The sequence below is a fragment of the Pogoniulus pusillus genome, chromosome 2, assembly GCF_015220805.1.
Source record: "Pogoniulus pusillus isolate bPogPus1 chromosome 2, bPogPus1.pri, whole genome shotgun sequence".
Taxonomy (NCBI): domain Eukaryota; kingdom Metazoa; phylum Chordata; class Aves; order Piciformes; family Lybiidae; genus Pogoniulus; species Pogoniulus pusillus.
In genome coordinates this window covers 28,080,544-28,092,967 of record NC_087265.1, presented here as the reverse complement: position 1 = coordinate 28,092,967, position 12,424 = coordinate 28,080,544, and the positions used below count along the sequence as shown (strand labels likewise).

The 12,424-nt window shown below is 44.6% G+C and overlaps 1 non-coding gene across 1 annotated transcript; it reads right to left on the bottom strand.

Annotated features, from left to right (window-relative positions):
* Nucleotides 1-10,552: 10,552 nt before the first annotated feature.
* TRNAK-CUU (transfer RNA lysine (anticodon CUU)) lies at nucleotides 10,553-10,625 on the bottom strand. Its single transcript has one exon. It is a non-coding gene; the product is annotated as a tRNA-Lys (tRNA).
* Nucleotides 10,626-12,424: the final 1,799 nt, after the last annotated feature.

The following is a 12,424-nucleotide window of genomic DNA, read 5'->3' as shown; positions in this document are numbered from 1 at the left end:
AATGTAAATACTCATCTCAGGAAAAGGCTCCAGGGAGACCTTAGAGCTGTATTTCAATATCTGAAGAGGACTTGCAGGAAGGCTGGGGAAAGATTGCTTAGAAGGGCTTGTGGGGACAGGATGAGGGACAATAGTTTGAAACTAGAGCAGGGGAGATTTAGGTTGGACATCAGGAGGAAGCTCTTTGCAATGAGTGTGGTGAAATACTGGAACAGGCTGCCCAAGGATGTGGTTGAGGCCCTGTCCTTGGAGATGTTCAAGACCAGACTGGAGATGGCCCTGGGCATCCTGCTCTAGTTGGAGGTGCCCCTGCTGAGTGCAGGGTGGTTGGGCAGGGTGACCTTGGAGGGTCCCTTGCAACTTAATGCAATCTGTGAGTCTGTGATTTATTTGTGTTGATTTAGTTTTCAACTATTGTTTTCAGACGTTGTGGAAATTCATCTTTTTGTACCGATCTTTGAGTTGTAGTAGATTAGTCTGAGAGAGTTTACAGTGTTTAAGGAGTGAGTTATGTGGCAGCTTAAGAAATCATCCTTCTCCAAAGCAGGACGAAAAGAGAGGTCAATGATTTCCACAGTGCCTGAGAAGTGTTTGATAGAGATCTAAATATTTTACTTGCTACAACGTGTTTGGAAACAAACTATAGGATTAGTTAAGATGAGAGTGAGGCAATATCACATATCCTGAATGACCATCTTAGAGATGATAACACAGTGAGTGGAGTGAAATTTTAATTGTTCTTGGGTTGGTAGTATTTTTTTTTCTTAAGGAGTCCATAGCAAAGCAGGGGTGGTAACTCCTGCTACACCCTTGAGCAAAAAGCTTTGCTCTAAAATGGAGTTAAATAGTTGCCAGAAGAGCTTGGTGTCAAGGTTTTGACCCATATTTTCCATTCTCCTAGGGAGACCAGGGATTGCTTCAAGCAGGTGGCCCCGGCCTCTGTGTTCCCTGCTTAATCTCTTGGAACATTTTCCTTCTGTGTGAATAGTTGACTTGTGTCATCATGCAGTGCGGTGATGCCCACTAAGGTACATCACCCCCAGGGAGAACAGGTTAATCAAAACAGTGTTCCTCAATTGCTGTTTAACACTGGAAAACTCAGGAGAAAGAAAGGAAGAAACTAACTTTGCACATTTCCAGAATAAAACATTTGAGAAAATGGTCTTGCCAAAATGTTGCTTGTAGCTAAAGCAATCTCCTCTGTCTTCCAAAATGTGCTCAGTGTGGATTTGGAGCAGAGCAATTAATAAACCCTACATCCTCTTCATGGGGCCAACGTGGAGCTGTATGTTTGTGTTTTCATCTGTCTTGTTCTCTCTAGTGTTCCCTAACCTTATAGCAATTAATAGCCAGGAAGGGAGAGATTTCAGCTGCTTGTAGCCTGGTGTTTTCTTTAAGCTGATAAACTGCCCTTAGGACAAAGAATGTGAAATAACAGGGAAGGTCTCAAGTGAAAGAAATATTTCTCATTGAAGGAAAAAACCTCAACAACAAACCACGAAATCAGCAGACCACTTCTGAAGCTAAAGTTGTCAAAATAGCATTTAAAAAAAAACCAAAAACTACTATGAAATCGATGTACTTTTATCACAGTTTTATAATTTCCAGTATACTTATAATTACAGACCTAAATCAGAGAATCAGAACGGCTTAGGTTGAAACAGAGCTTAGGTATCATCTACAACAACACCCTGCCACGGGCAGGGACACCTCTCTACTAGACTTGGTTGTGCAAGGTCTCATCCAGTCTGGCCTTGAGGACCTCCAGGAAGCAGGCATCTGCAAACACCTTGGACAATCTATTCCAGAGTCTTACAATCCTCAGACTGAAGAGCTTCCTCCAAAGATCCAGTCTAACCCTATTCTCCCTCAACTTCAAACCATTGCTCCTTGTCCCATCTCCAGACACTCTTATGAAAAGACCTCTCCAGCCTTCCTGTAGGATCCCTTCAGATAGTGGGAGGCATCTCTAAGGTCTCCCCAGAGTCTTCTCTTCTCCAGGCTGAACAACCCCAGCTCCCTCAGCCTCTCCTCACAGCAGAGGTGCTCCAAACCTTGGATCATCCTTGTGTCCCTCTTCTTGACTTGCTCCAGCACTTCGATGTCCTTGTGCTGGGGACACAAGAACTGGATGCAGTATTTGAGGTGGAGTTTCAGCAGAGCAGAGTTGAGGGGCAGAATCCCCTCTCTTGCCCGGCTGGCCGTGCTCAATGAAGCACAGCACACAGCTGCCTTCTGGACTGCATGAGGGCACTGCTGGATCTTGTCGTGTCAATCAACACCCCTTTTTCTTGAGGGCTGTCCTCAGTCCGAGGCACCCAGCCTAGATCTGTGCTTGATGTTGGCCCAATTCAGGTATAGGACCTTGCTTTCAAAACTTGCCTGCCTGCATTCCTCTGTGACCTACTCTAGGTCATCCTGCTCTGGTAGGAGAATTGGACTCGGTATTCTCTAGAGGTCCCTTCCAACCACATTCTGGGATTCTTTTTCTTGAGCAAGCTGATATGCATTGCTTCAGCCTGTTGCTGTACCAGCTAATGTAGTCTGTACAGCATTCAGACATCCTCCTCAAGTCTGGAAGTCCGAAGGGTTAGACATGTCTCATCTTAAAACCTTCTGCAGATGTTCGTGGTGAAATTAAATATTCTCCCCTGTTTCTGAAACGTTTGTAGACACTCTAATTAGATCATCTATTCCCCTGGGTGTTTCATTTCCTCTAAGGCTTCTGCTCTACATAACTAGATATATTCTGCAGGCCATTAAAAGTATCTAGCAGTGAAGACAGATGATGAGCTTCTATTCTGAGAATGACTAGACTAAATGTACTTTTTTCCATCTCCTTCTAATCTGAGTGATGGCAAATACTTTTTTTTTTGGTGCTCTTTCTGTATTTTCTCCCCCAGCCACATTTATTTTGTCTAACAGGTGAATAACAATTGTATGTATAGTAAATAACAAGTGTATGTATAGGTAATACATTAATAACACTTTATCTCCTATAGATGTGCAGCTAAGCCTTCAGTTTCAGCTTCTTATAGTGAGCTTGGCAGGCTCTTTCACCTTTAATTTCCCACTTCTTTTCATAAAGATCCTCCACAGAATCATAGAATGAGGGGGGGTGAAAGGGACCCATTAAGATCATCTAGTTCAACCTCCTTGCTAAAAGCAGGTTTGCCTAGAGCAGGTTGCACAGGGATGCATCCAGGTGGGCTTTGAATGACTCCAGGGATGGAGACTCCACCACCTCTTTGAGCAACCTCTTCCAGTGCTCCACCAACCCTAAAGAAGTTCTCCCTTGTATTTCAATATCCTAAGTTCATGACTGTACCTATTACCTCTTGTCCTGTAACTGAACACCACTTAATTAAATTTTGGAAGAAATACTTTCAACTTAAATGGCAGTGATGTTCACAGCCAGTCTCTTTTCAGGGCTGTAAGTACACCTAATTCTTTCTTGGGAAACTGAAACTTGTGGTGCTGTGCTGTGATACCACACACTGACTGTCTCCAAAGCAGGTCCTAGGCCTAGATATGCTCTTTGACAGCTTTTTGGTATGTGCAAGGATGAGATCAGTGTGAGCTAGTCTCCTGTAGGCATTTGGTTGCCAGCAGAGAAAAGCCTTTGCCTTGAGAACTGTTCTGGGAGCAAGATTATAGGGCTTATACTGGAGCCTGCCGCAGTGCAGAATAGGTAGGGTCAAGAATCTCATGTAGATCCCAGCTGAATGTCAACAAGCAGCCTTTCAGTATGACTAACCATGCAGAGTTCTCTTGCATTGTCCATCTATTCCCCTTTCTAATGTGAAGTTTTAGTTTTATCTCAGGCTTTGAATAGCATTTAGGAATGCTAACATATATTTCCTTTTGGAAGGATTCAGCTAGCCTTTCAGCTCATTCCTGAAGAAGCATCTGTGTGAAATTCTAACTGCCAAATGCATAGTTTGGTGCTTATGAAAGAAATAAAAATGTAGCAAAAGAGAAAGTGTCCAGATCAAGATACAAGGCCACTGGCATCCTGCATCAAAAGAAGCATAGCCAGGAGATGGAGAGAGATGGTTCTGCCTCTCTGCTCTGGTGAGACCTCACCTGGAGTGCTGCGTCCAGCTCTGAAGCCCTCAACACAGACACGACAAGAATCTGATGGCCACAAAGATGGTCAGAGGGCTGGAGCACCTCCCCTATGGGGACAGGCTGAGAAAGTTGGGGCTGTTGAGCCTGGAAAAATGAAGGCTTCAGGGACACCTTAAAGCAGCCTTCCAGTACTTAAAGGGATCCTACAAGAAGGGGAGGGACAAAGACTTGTAGTGCTGGATTGAGAGGGAATGGATTGAAGCTTGAGGAGGGCAGATCTCTGGAGGTCCCTTCTAGCCTATAAGATTTAGACTGGAGATTAGGAAGAAGCTCTTTTCAGTGAAGGCGGTGAGACACTGGAACAGGTTGCCCAGGGAGGCTGTGGATGCCCCCTCCCTGGACGTACTCAAGGCCAGGTTGGACAAGGCCTTGAGCAAACTGGTCTAGTGGGAGGAGTCTGCCCACGGCAGTGAGCTTGGAACTAGATGATCTTTAAGGTCCCTTCCAACCTAAACCATTCCTAAAATCTATGAAAGAATAGCCACAGAAATGCCTGAGTTTCCAGAAGTTTCCAGAAAGATTGGATGAGGCACTTAGTGCCATGGTCTATCTAGTTGATTGGGTAGGGCTGGGTGATAGGTTGGACAGGATGAGCTTGGAGAGCTCTTCCAACCTGATTGACTCTATGATTCTAAATTCATTACTATCTCACAACTTGCTTTCCTCACTAATAAGAGGCAAAACTGACTGTAATATCAAAACTGAATACTTCCCAAAGCTTTTGAGTTTGTATCCATTTGTCAAGCACATCTGTTGAGGTCTGGTTTGAGTGTCTCTTCACTACATCTTTGTAATGGTGTGGTATGTACAGCAGGGTCACACTAACTCTGTCTGAGGGTGGAGTATGTTAAGTGAGTATAGTGAAGCAGATAGTTTTGAAAACTTGTCTGAAAGAAATGGGAGTAGACAATCTTCATGTAAATGACAGAATCTCTGCATTGTAGGGGTGAAGGCACCTCTGGAGGTTCTCATCCAGCTCCCTTGCTAAAGCAGGTTTGCCAGGATCCCAATTTCAGGCAGGATTTTAACCTCTCCAGAGAAGGAAACTCAACAGTCTCTCTGAGCAGCCTGCTCCAGCACTCCCACACGGAGTAAGCTTTTCTTTAAGTTCAAGTTAAACCTTTTGGGTTCCATTTTGTGCCTGTTGCCTCATGCCCTCTCATTGAGCACCATGGAAAAGGAATGCTTCATCCTCAGGACCTTCACCCTTCATATTTTGACCTAGATTGAGAAGATATCCACTTGGTTTGCTCTTCTCCAGGCTAAACAGCTTCTCCTCATCAGGGAGATGCTCCAGTCCCCTAAAATCTTGTGATCAAATACTTGAGAATAGGAATTTTCTCCTCAAAATAGTTTAATTTCCTCCCAGACTGAATAAAATGTTGAAAAAATAATTTCAGCGAAGATAAATTGAAGATACTTTGCTGGGCATGCCAATTGCCTTGTGCTAAGCATAGAGGTCATCATTCACCAAGGCTACAAAGGTTATATTTGGCTTCACACACTGTGATGGCTTCATTTAGCATGTGGACAGCTAACCCAGCTGCTTATGCTGAAAGACTGAGGAGTGCAATTAGTTGTGGATTGTTTGGGAGGTGATGAGCTCACAGATAATTTAATCAGCACTGACAGCAACTTAAGGTGATCAGAAAGGATTGCTGGCTTGCGTGGTTTAAAACAAACAGACAAAAAAAAATTCTAAGCCCATCAAAATAAATATTAAAAAATACATTTCCACTATGTAGTTAGTGTAGCAATGGAGAACAAGACAAATGGAAGACTCATAATAATTTTATCAGAAGGGATAGATGTGAAAGAAGTATCTCAGATTTCCTTCCCAATTTGGGAAAGCAGAAGGTAGAATAAAATTCAGGAGATTCTTGTTTGGTTATTCCTTGCCAGATAAAGCTGTAAGGTATTTGAGAGACCTGTGGAAGGAGAAGGTCTGTAGAGTATTGGTAAATGCAAGGTCAAGTAGTGGAGGGAGGTGTTTGCATTGTATGTTGTAAAGGATGTATAGGCAGTATGCCTACCTGGAGGTCTTGGTAGGCAGCCCAGGGGAAACCTCTGCTCAGGACACTGTCATGAATTGTTGTGACAGTAGTTTCCTAATGCATTGTGATGGTTTGGGTGATTTCCCCCCCCCCACTTTAGAAATCACCCAGACTAGACTCAGCTGGCTCTGGAAATATGAACGAAGCTTATATTTACAGCTGGCACAATATACAAGCAGATATTTACAGTATATACAGAAATATACAAGGTAAAAGGTAATACAGAAACATAACTCCCCTCCTAGAAACCTGAGTCTCCAGGAGGGGCTCCCAACTGCCCTTCCACCTTCTCCCACCCCTCTACCTTACCCAGATGTTGCCTTGTGCCCAAGGAAGAACGGAGGGTTGGCCAGAGGGATTAGGAAGCAAGTGGATTAATCAGAGGGACAGAAGGTGAGATTAGAGAGATGCAGCCCAGAGCCCAGACAGAGCAACTCCTTTATCTATGTTTGGATTCTTGCTCTTATACATCTCAGCAAGCCTGTGAGTGAAGTAGACATCACCATTGATTCACAGCCTGTGATCTAGTTCTTCTCACCCAAACATTCTAGTTAGCTTCAAACTAGCACATGCATCTTCTGTGAAGTCATCTGGAAGAGTAGCTAGTACTGATCACCTGACAGAAAGAGTCATAGGATGGCTTAGGTTGGAAGGGACCTCAGAGATCATCTGCTCCAGTGTCCCTGCTATGGGTAGGGATGCCTCTCAAGAAGACTTTGTTGCCCAAGGCCTCATCCAGTCTGGCCTCGAACACTCCCAGGGGGGAAGATGCTGATCATCTGACCCAGTGCAATTTGGGAAGAGCATGAATCGCTGGACCAGTTTTTGGTGTCTATCCTTATAGCTTACCAACACTGTCTACCAATTTTTTGCCTGCTTTCGGAGCTTTCAGCTGATCCCTTTAATTTGGAGAAGAGGAGCCTGAGGGGTGACCTCCTTCATGTTTATAAAGATGTGAAGGGCAGTGTCAGGAAGACAGAGCCAGGCTCTGCTCAGTGATGTCCTGTGGGAGAATTCTCCTGCAGCGGGACATGAGCTGTAAACATGAGGGAGATGTTCTTGAGCATTGCTGGCTCAGGAAGCTAGGCTGTGGACAGTGAGCAACCCACGCACACCTGCAGGGGGCTGGACCTGCCGGCCCCTGGGGCGGACACAGCTACAGGGGGCTGAGCCTGCCAGCCTCCTGGGATGGGAACCACAGGTTGTTTTGGCACAGGGCAACCTATCTGCACCTTGCACGTGGCTCTGGGCCAGTCTGTACTGTCCACTTGTGCCAGCCCCAGGCTGATTGTATACACCTCCTCTGGGCACTATATAAGAGGCTTCGCTACCCTAATAAAGCTGTACTGATGCACAGAAGCTGCTGAGTTGAGTCGTCAGTGCCCCGATCTCGCTTCTCACCAGCTTCCTGACTCCAACAATGTCCAACAACAGGACAAGGGGTAAGGGGTGCAAGCTGGAACAGAGGAGGTTCCACATGAACATAAGGAAAAACTTTCTCAGTGTGAGCATGGCAGAGCTCTGGAGCAGGCTGCCCAGAGAGGTTGTGGAGTTTCCTCTGGAGACATTCCAGACCTGTCTGGATGTGTTCCTGTGTGACCTGCCCTGATCCTGCTCTGGCAGGGGGTTGGACTCAATGATCATTTGAGGTCCCTTTCAACCATAACATGCTGTTTTTTGAAGCTTCTCCTTGTTAGTTGCAGAGTTATTTTAAAAGACTTGGAGTTCTTTTCCCATTCCCTTTTCTAGGTCATTGCAAGGGATGTTGACCAAGATCAGTGCTCCACAGTTTGGTGGATACCTGTGACTTGCCTTTGTCTTTGTTGTGAAGGGGAGTTTCTTGGGAAAAGGTCACTCCTGTAAAACAGAGACTGTGATGAGTGGATATGCAACATGGTAAAAGGCCACAGGTAGTTAATTGTATGGTGTTCTGCTGCAGAAGCAGATCCTGTTTATTTTGGAAGGGGCAGTTGCTGTGTATTTCCCAGGGTTTTTCCTGATATCCATGATGGTGAGTACTGAGAGGTTTCAGGTGTCTCCTCTCTGGACTTCTTTGCTCCTTGGTCTTATCTAAACTGATAATTTCCGTATTTCTTCTTCAAACAATTTGGATGAAAACGTAAATGCCAATCCTTTGGGGATTCCTTGGCAGAATTTAAGTGGGATTCCTTACTGGAGTATGGAAATCCAATTTAATCTGTATTTAACTGTAGATTTGTCTGGTTTACTTCTTTTGTGCTTTTGTCAAGGTTTTGTTTCTCCTTTTCATGTTTCTTTCCATAATGAGAAAAGTACAAGATTTTTCCTACTTCTCTTTCCTTTGCCAACTACAAAAGGCTGCTCAACAGCGCTCCTTAAAGAGCTGCTGTTGTTGTGTCTGCACAGGAGGCACAGGAAGCTTATTTGGGATTACATTCTTTTCCAGTCTATTCACTTCAGAGCTTCTCCCTTGGGAAGCTTAGCCTCAGGCTTTTATGACACTGATACAGGACTACGTGAGAGAAGGGGAATTTTCCTCCTAACATTAATCCAGCTGTAACCATGAAGGAGCTTGTGTTGGTGTTCGCAGCAGTGCCTCATCCCTTGGAGGTTCTGGAGTACGCTGGCTCCCTATCTCTGCACTTTTGCACTGGAATATTCCATGTTTAAGAGCTTTTGTCTGCACAAAACCTCTGACATGGGACCTATTTTACAGTTTGGGAAGCCTGCAGCCTGCCTCTGGTTGATACATTTCAGTCTCTTAGAATCAAAAGTCTCTTTCAGCATCTTCCTCTTTGTAATTCTCTGTTGGAGGAGTGTTTTAACATATGAAATGGTTATTTGTGTAGTTTTCATCCTTCCAGGATACACCTGTGCAAATAATCAGTTATAATAGCAAGGGGACAACCAAACTTGCTCTATGAGAGTTGAAAAGGGAAACATAGAGAATTTTCTTAAAGATAAAAGTTAACAGTTTTCATGAGCAGATGTTTCTTAGCTTTGCTGAACTATTAAATTATTTGGAAGAAAACATTTGATTAAAAATCAGTGGTTTTGAGGATGATGGATTTTATATATTGCCCCTGAAACAGATCTGTTTCTCTTTACACGACCAGACGCTGTGCTGGCCATTCAGCTAAAGCTGCTGTCACTTCCATCAGTGCAAACAGAGAAAGATTCATAGAAAGGTTTAGGCTGGAGGAACTTTGAAGACCATTTAGTTCCCCTGCCATGGCTAGGGACACCTTCCACCAGAGCAGCTTGCCCAAGGCCTCATCCAACCAGACCTTGTACACCTCTATAACCTACCTGGGCAACCAGTTCCAGTGTCTCACCACCCTCACAGGAAAGAATTTCTTCCTAATCTCCATTCTAAATTTTCCCTCCTCAAGCTTCAGTATACTCCTTCTCATCCTATCACTACAAGCCCTTGTGAAAAATCTCTCCTCAGCTCTCCTTCAGCCTTCTTCAGGTACTGAAAGGCTGCTTTAAAGTCACCCTGGAGTCTTCTCCAAGCTGAATAACCACAACTCTCTCAGCCTCTTCCCATAGAGAAGGTTCTCCAGCCTTCTGATCATCTTCATGGCCTTCTCTGAACCAGCTCCAGAGCAGCTCCATGTCCCTCTTATGCTAAGGATCACAGAAATGGATGCAGTGCTCCATATTGGGATGCTCCAGGATCATTGAGACCACATCATGATTGCAAGTTTCTTGACTTTCACGACGTACAGTGGTCTAAAAGACGGGAAAAAAACCCAACAAACTGATACTGGGTATTTCATGACAAACAAAACCCTTAAAGTGATTTCTCAAGAGTGGTTGAAGAGTTGATCCAGTCTACTGGTGAGGCCTCTGTGCTAGTTTGAAGCAAGCTAGAATGTTTTGGTAACAGAACTAGATAACGGGCAGTGAAATGAAAAACAATTGTGTCTACTTCTCTCACAGTCACGCTGAGAACTTTGGGAAGAAGAAAGACTTTTTCTCCATTTTGTTTTTCTCTCACTCTTGCTTTTGCCTTAGACCTGGTCACATCTCATTAACCCTGCTCCTACTAACCCTGCTCCCTAACCTCTTGGCTGCACCTCTCTTCTTCCTGAGAACTGGGGTAAGGTTGAGAGGGCCGGGGGGAGGTGTTGGGGTGGTTTGAGAGCCCCTCCTGGGGACCTTGGTTTCTGGGAGGGGAGTTGTGCTTTTGTATTGTTTATCCTTTGTATATTTCTGTATATAATTGTATATAACTGTATATATTGTAAATAGCTGCTTGTAAATTCTGCTAGCTGTAAATAAATTGCTTCATCTATATTCCCAGGGTCCGTCTGAGTTAGCTGGGGCAAATTCAAAAGTGTGGGGGGGCGGGGTAACCCCCAAACCATCACATTTTTAATTGGCGCCCAACGTGGGGCTCGAACCCACGACCCTGGGATTAAGAGTCCCATGCTCTACCGACTGAGCTAGCCGGGCAAATTCAAAAGTGTGGGGGGGCGGGGTAACCCCCAAACCATCACATTTTTAATTGGCTTTCCCAACGTGGGGCTAGATATTTCAGTGACTGGAAATTAGCTCTGGGAATTAAGATGAAGCTAATCAAGCAGCTATTGTATTTGGTTGGTGCATTGCTCTGGTCTGGTTTTGTTTACTTGGCATTTAATTGGATAAAAGCTCAAATTGTTGCTTATTTCATTGATCTGGCTTATAATAAGGCTAAAGCTAAGGTTTCAGATATGTTCTGGAGCTGGGGTGATTTTATTCTTGGTTATGCTGGTTTTAATATCTCTGAGAATATTACCAAGGACATTACAGGAGCTCTGGTCAATAATGTGACAATCAATGGAAATTCTGCTTTAAATATGGCTCTAATGAGAGTTATTCAGCCTAAGACAGGAATTCCAACTGTTTGTATAGGCACATGCTCTTGTAAAACTGTTTTTCTTCTCACAGTTTTTAATATTTGCCTCATGATTTTAATATTCATATTAATTTTGGCATTATTGGTGAAAAATTCAAAACCAGCTTCTGTAAAAGCTAGGAAAAATTCTGTGTCTCAGAAGCAGTCTCTTTCACAGCAAAACAAGGGAACACAGTTATTGGCTTCCCCCTTGCCAGCCTCCTCTCCCTCCTCTTGCTGCTGATCACCAGAGGTCCCCTGTCTTACATCCTCCTGCGAACCACTCTTTGTCTTAGCTTTTGCCTTAGCAGGTGCCAGAAGGGCCTGAGCAGCAACAGACTTGGATGTGTCTGCTGGAGGATTTGAATCTTTAGGAGTCTGACTTGGAGCATTTGTATCCTTAGGGGTCTGACCTGGAGCTTGTGAGTTCAAGTCTGCCTTGCTTTTAACAGGAGGATTTTGGTTCTGGTCTGCTGGCTGGGGGTTCGAATTGGCTGAGCTGGTGTCAGTAGGATTTGGACTGACTGGGCTAGCGTTACTAGCACTAGCAGTGTTATTATTTTTGCTGGGAACATTCTGATTTTGGGTACCTGCCTGTGCTCCTGAGGCTCCTGCTAAACTCTGTGGCTTGTTTTGGTTATCCTTATCATTGTTTACGTTAGTGGCGGGAACGCTGGCTGTGTTCCCAGAACCTACAGAGGAGGGTGGAGAGGCTGGCAAGGGGGAAGCCAATAACTGTGTTCCCTTGTTTTGCTGTGAAAGAGACTGCTTCTGAGACACAGAATTTTTCCTAGCTTTTACAGAAGCTGGTTTTGAATTATTGGAGGTCTGACTGTCATCGAGAAAGCTCATTCACCTTTCAACAGTCCCATCTGGCCTGTGCGCAAACCTACGGGCGACTGGAGACTCACAGTTGACTTTCGTGCCCTCAACGAGGTGACGCCACCCATGAGTGCAGCTGTGCCAGACATGCTGGAACTCCAGTACGAGCTGGAATCGAAGGAGGCTAAATGGTATGCAACCATAGACATTGCTAATGCTTTCTTCTCTATCCCCATAGCAAAGGAGTGCAGGCCTCAGTTTGCATTCACCTGGAGAGGAATCCAGTACCAGTTCAATCGTTTGCCTCAGGGGTGGAAACACAGCTCAACCATCTGTCACTCAGTCATCCACAATGCACTGGAGAAAGGTAAAGCTCCAGAGCATATCCAGTACATCGACGACATCATTGTGTGGGGCCAAACTGCTGAGGAAGTCTTCGAGAAAGGTAACAAAATCATTGACATTCTGCTGCAAGCAGGTTTTGCCATTAAGAGAGACAAGGTCAAAGGACCTGCCAAAGAAATTCAGTTTCTGGGAGTGCGGTGGCAGGATG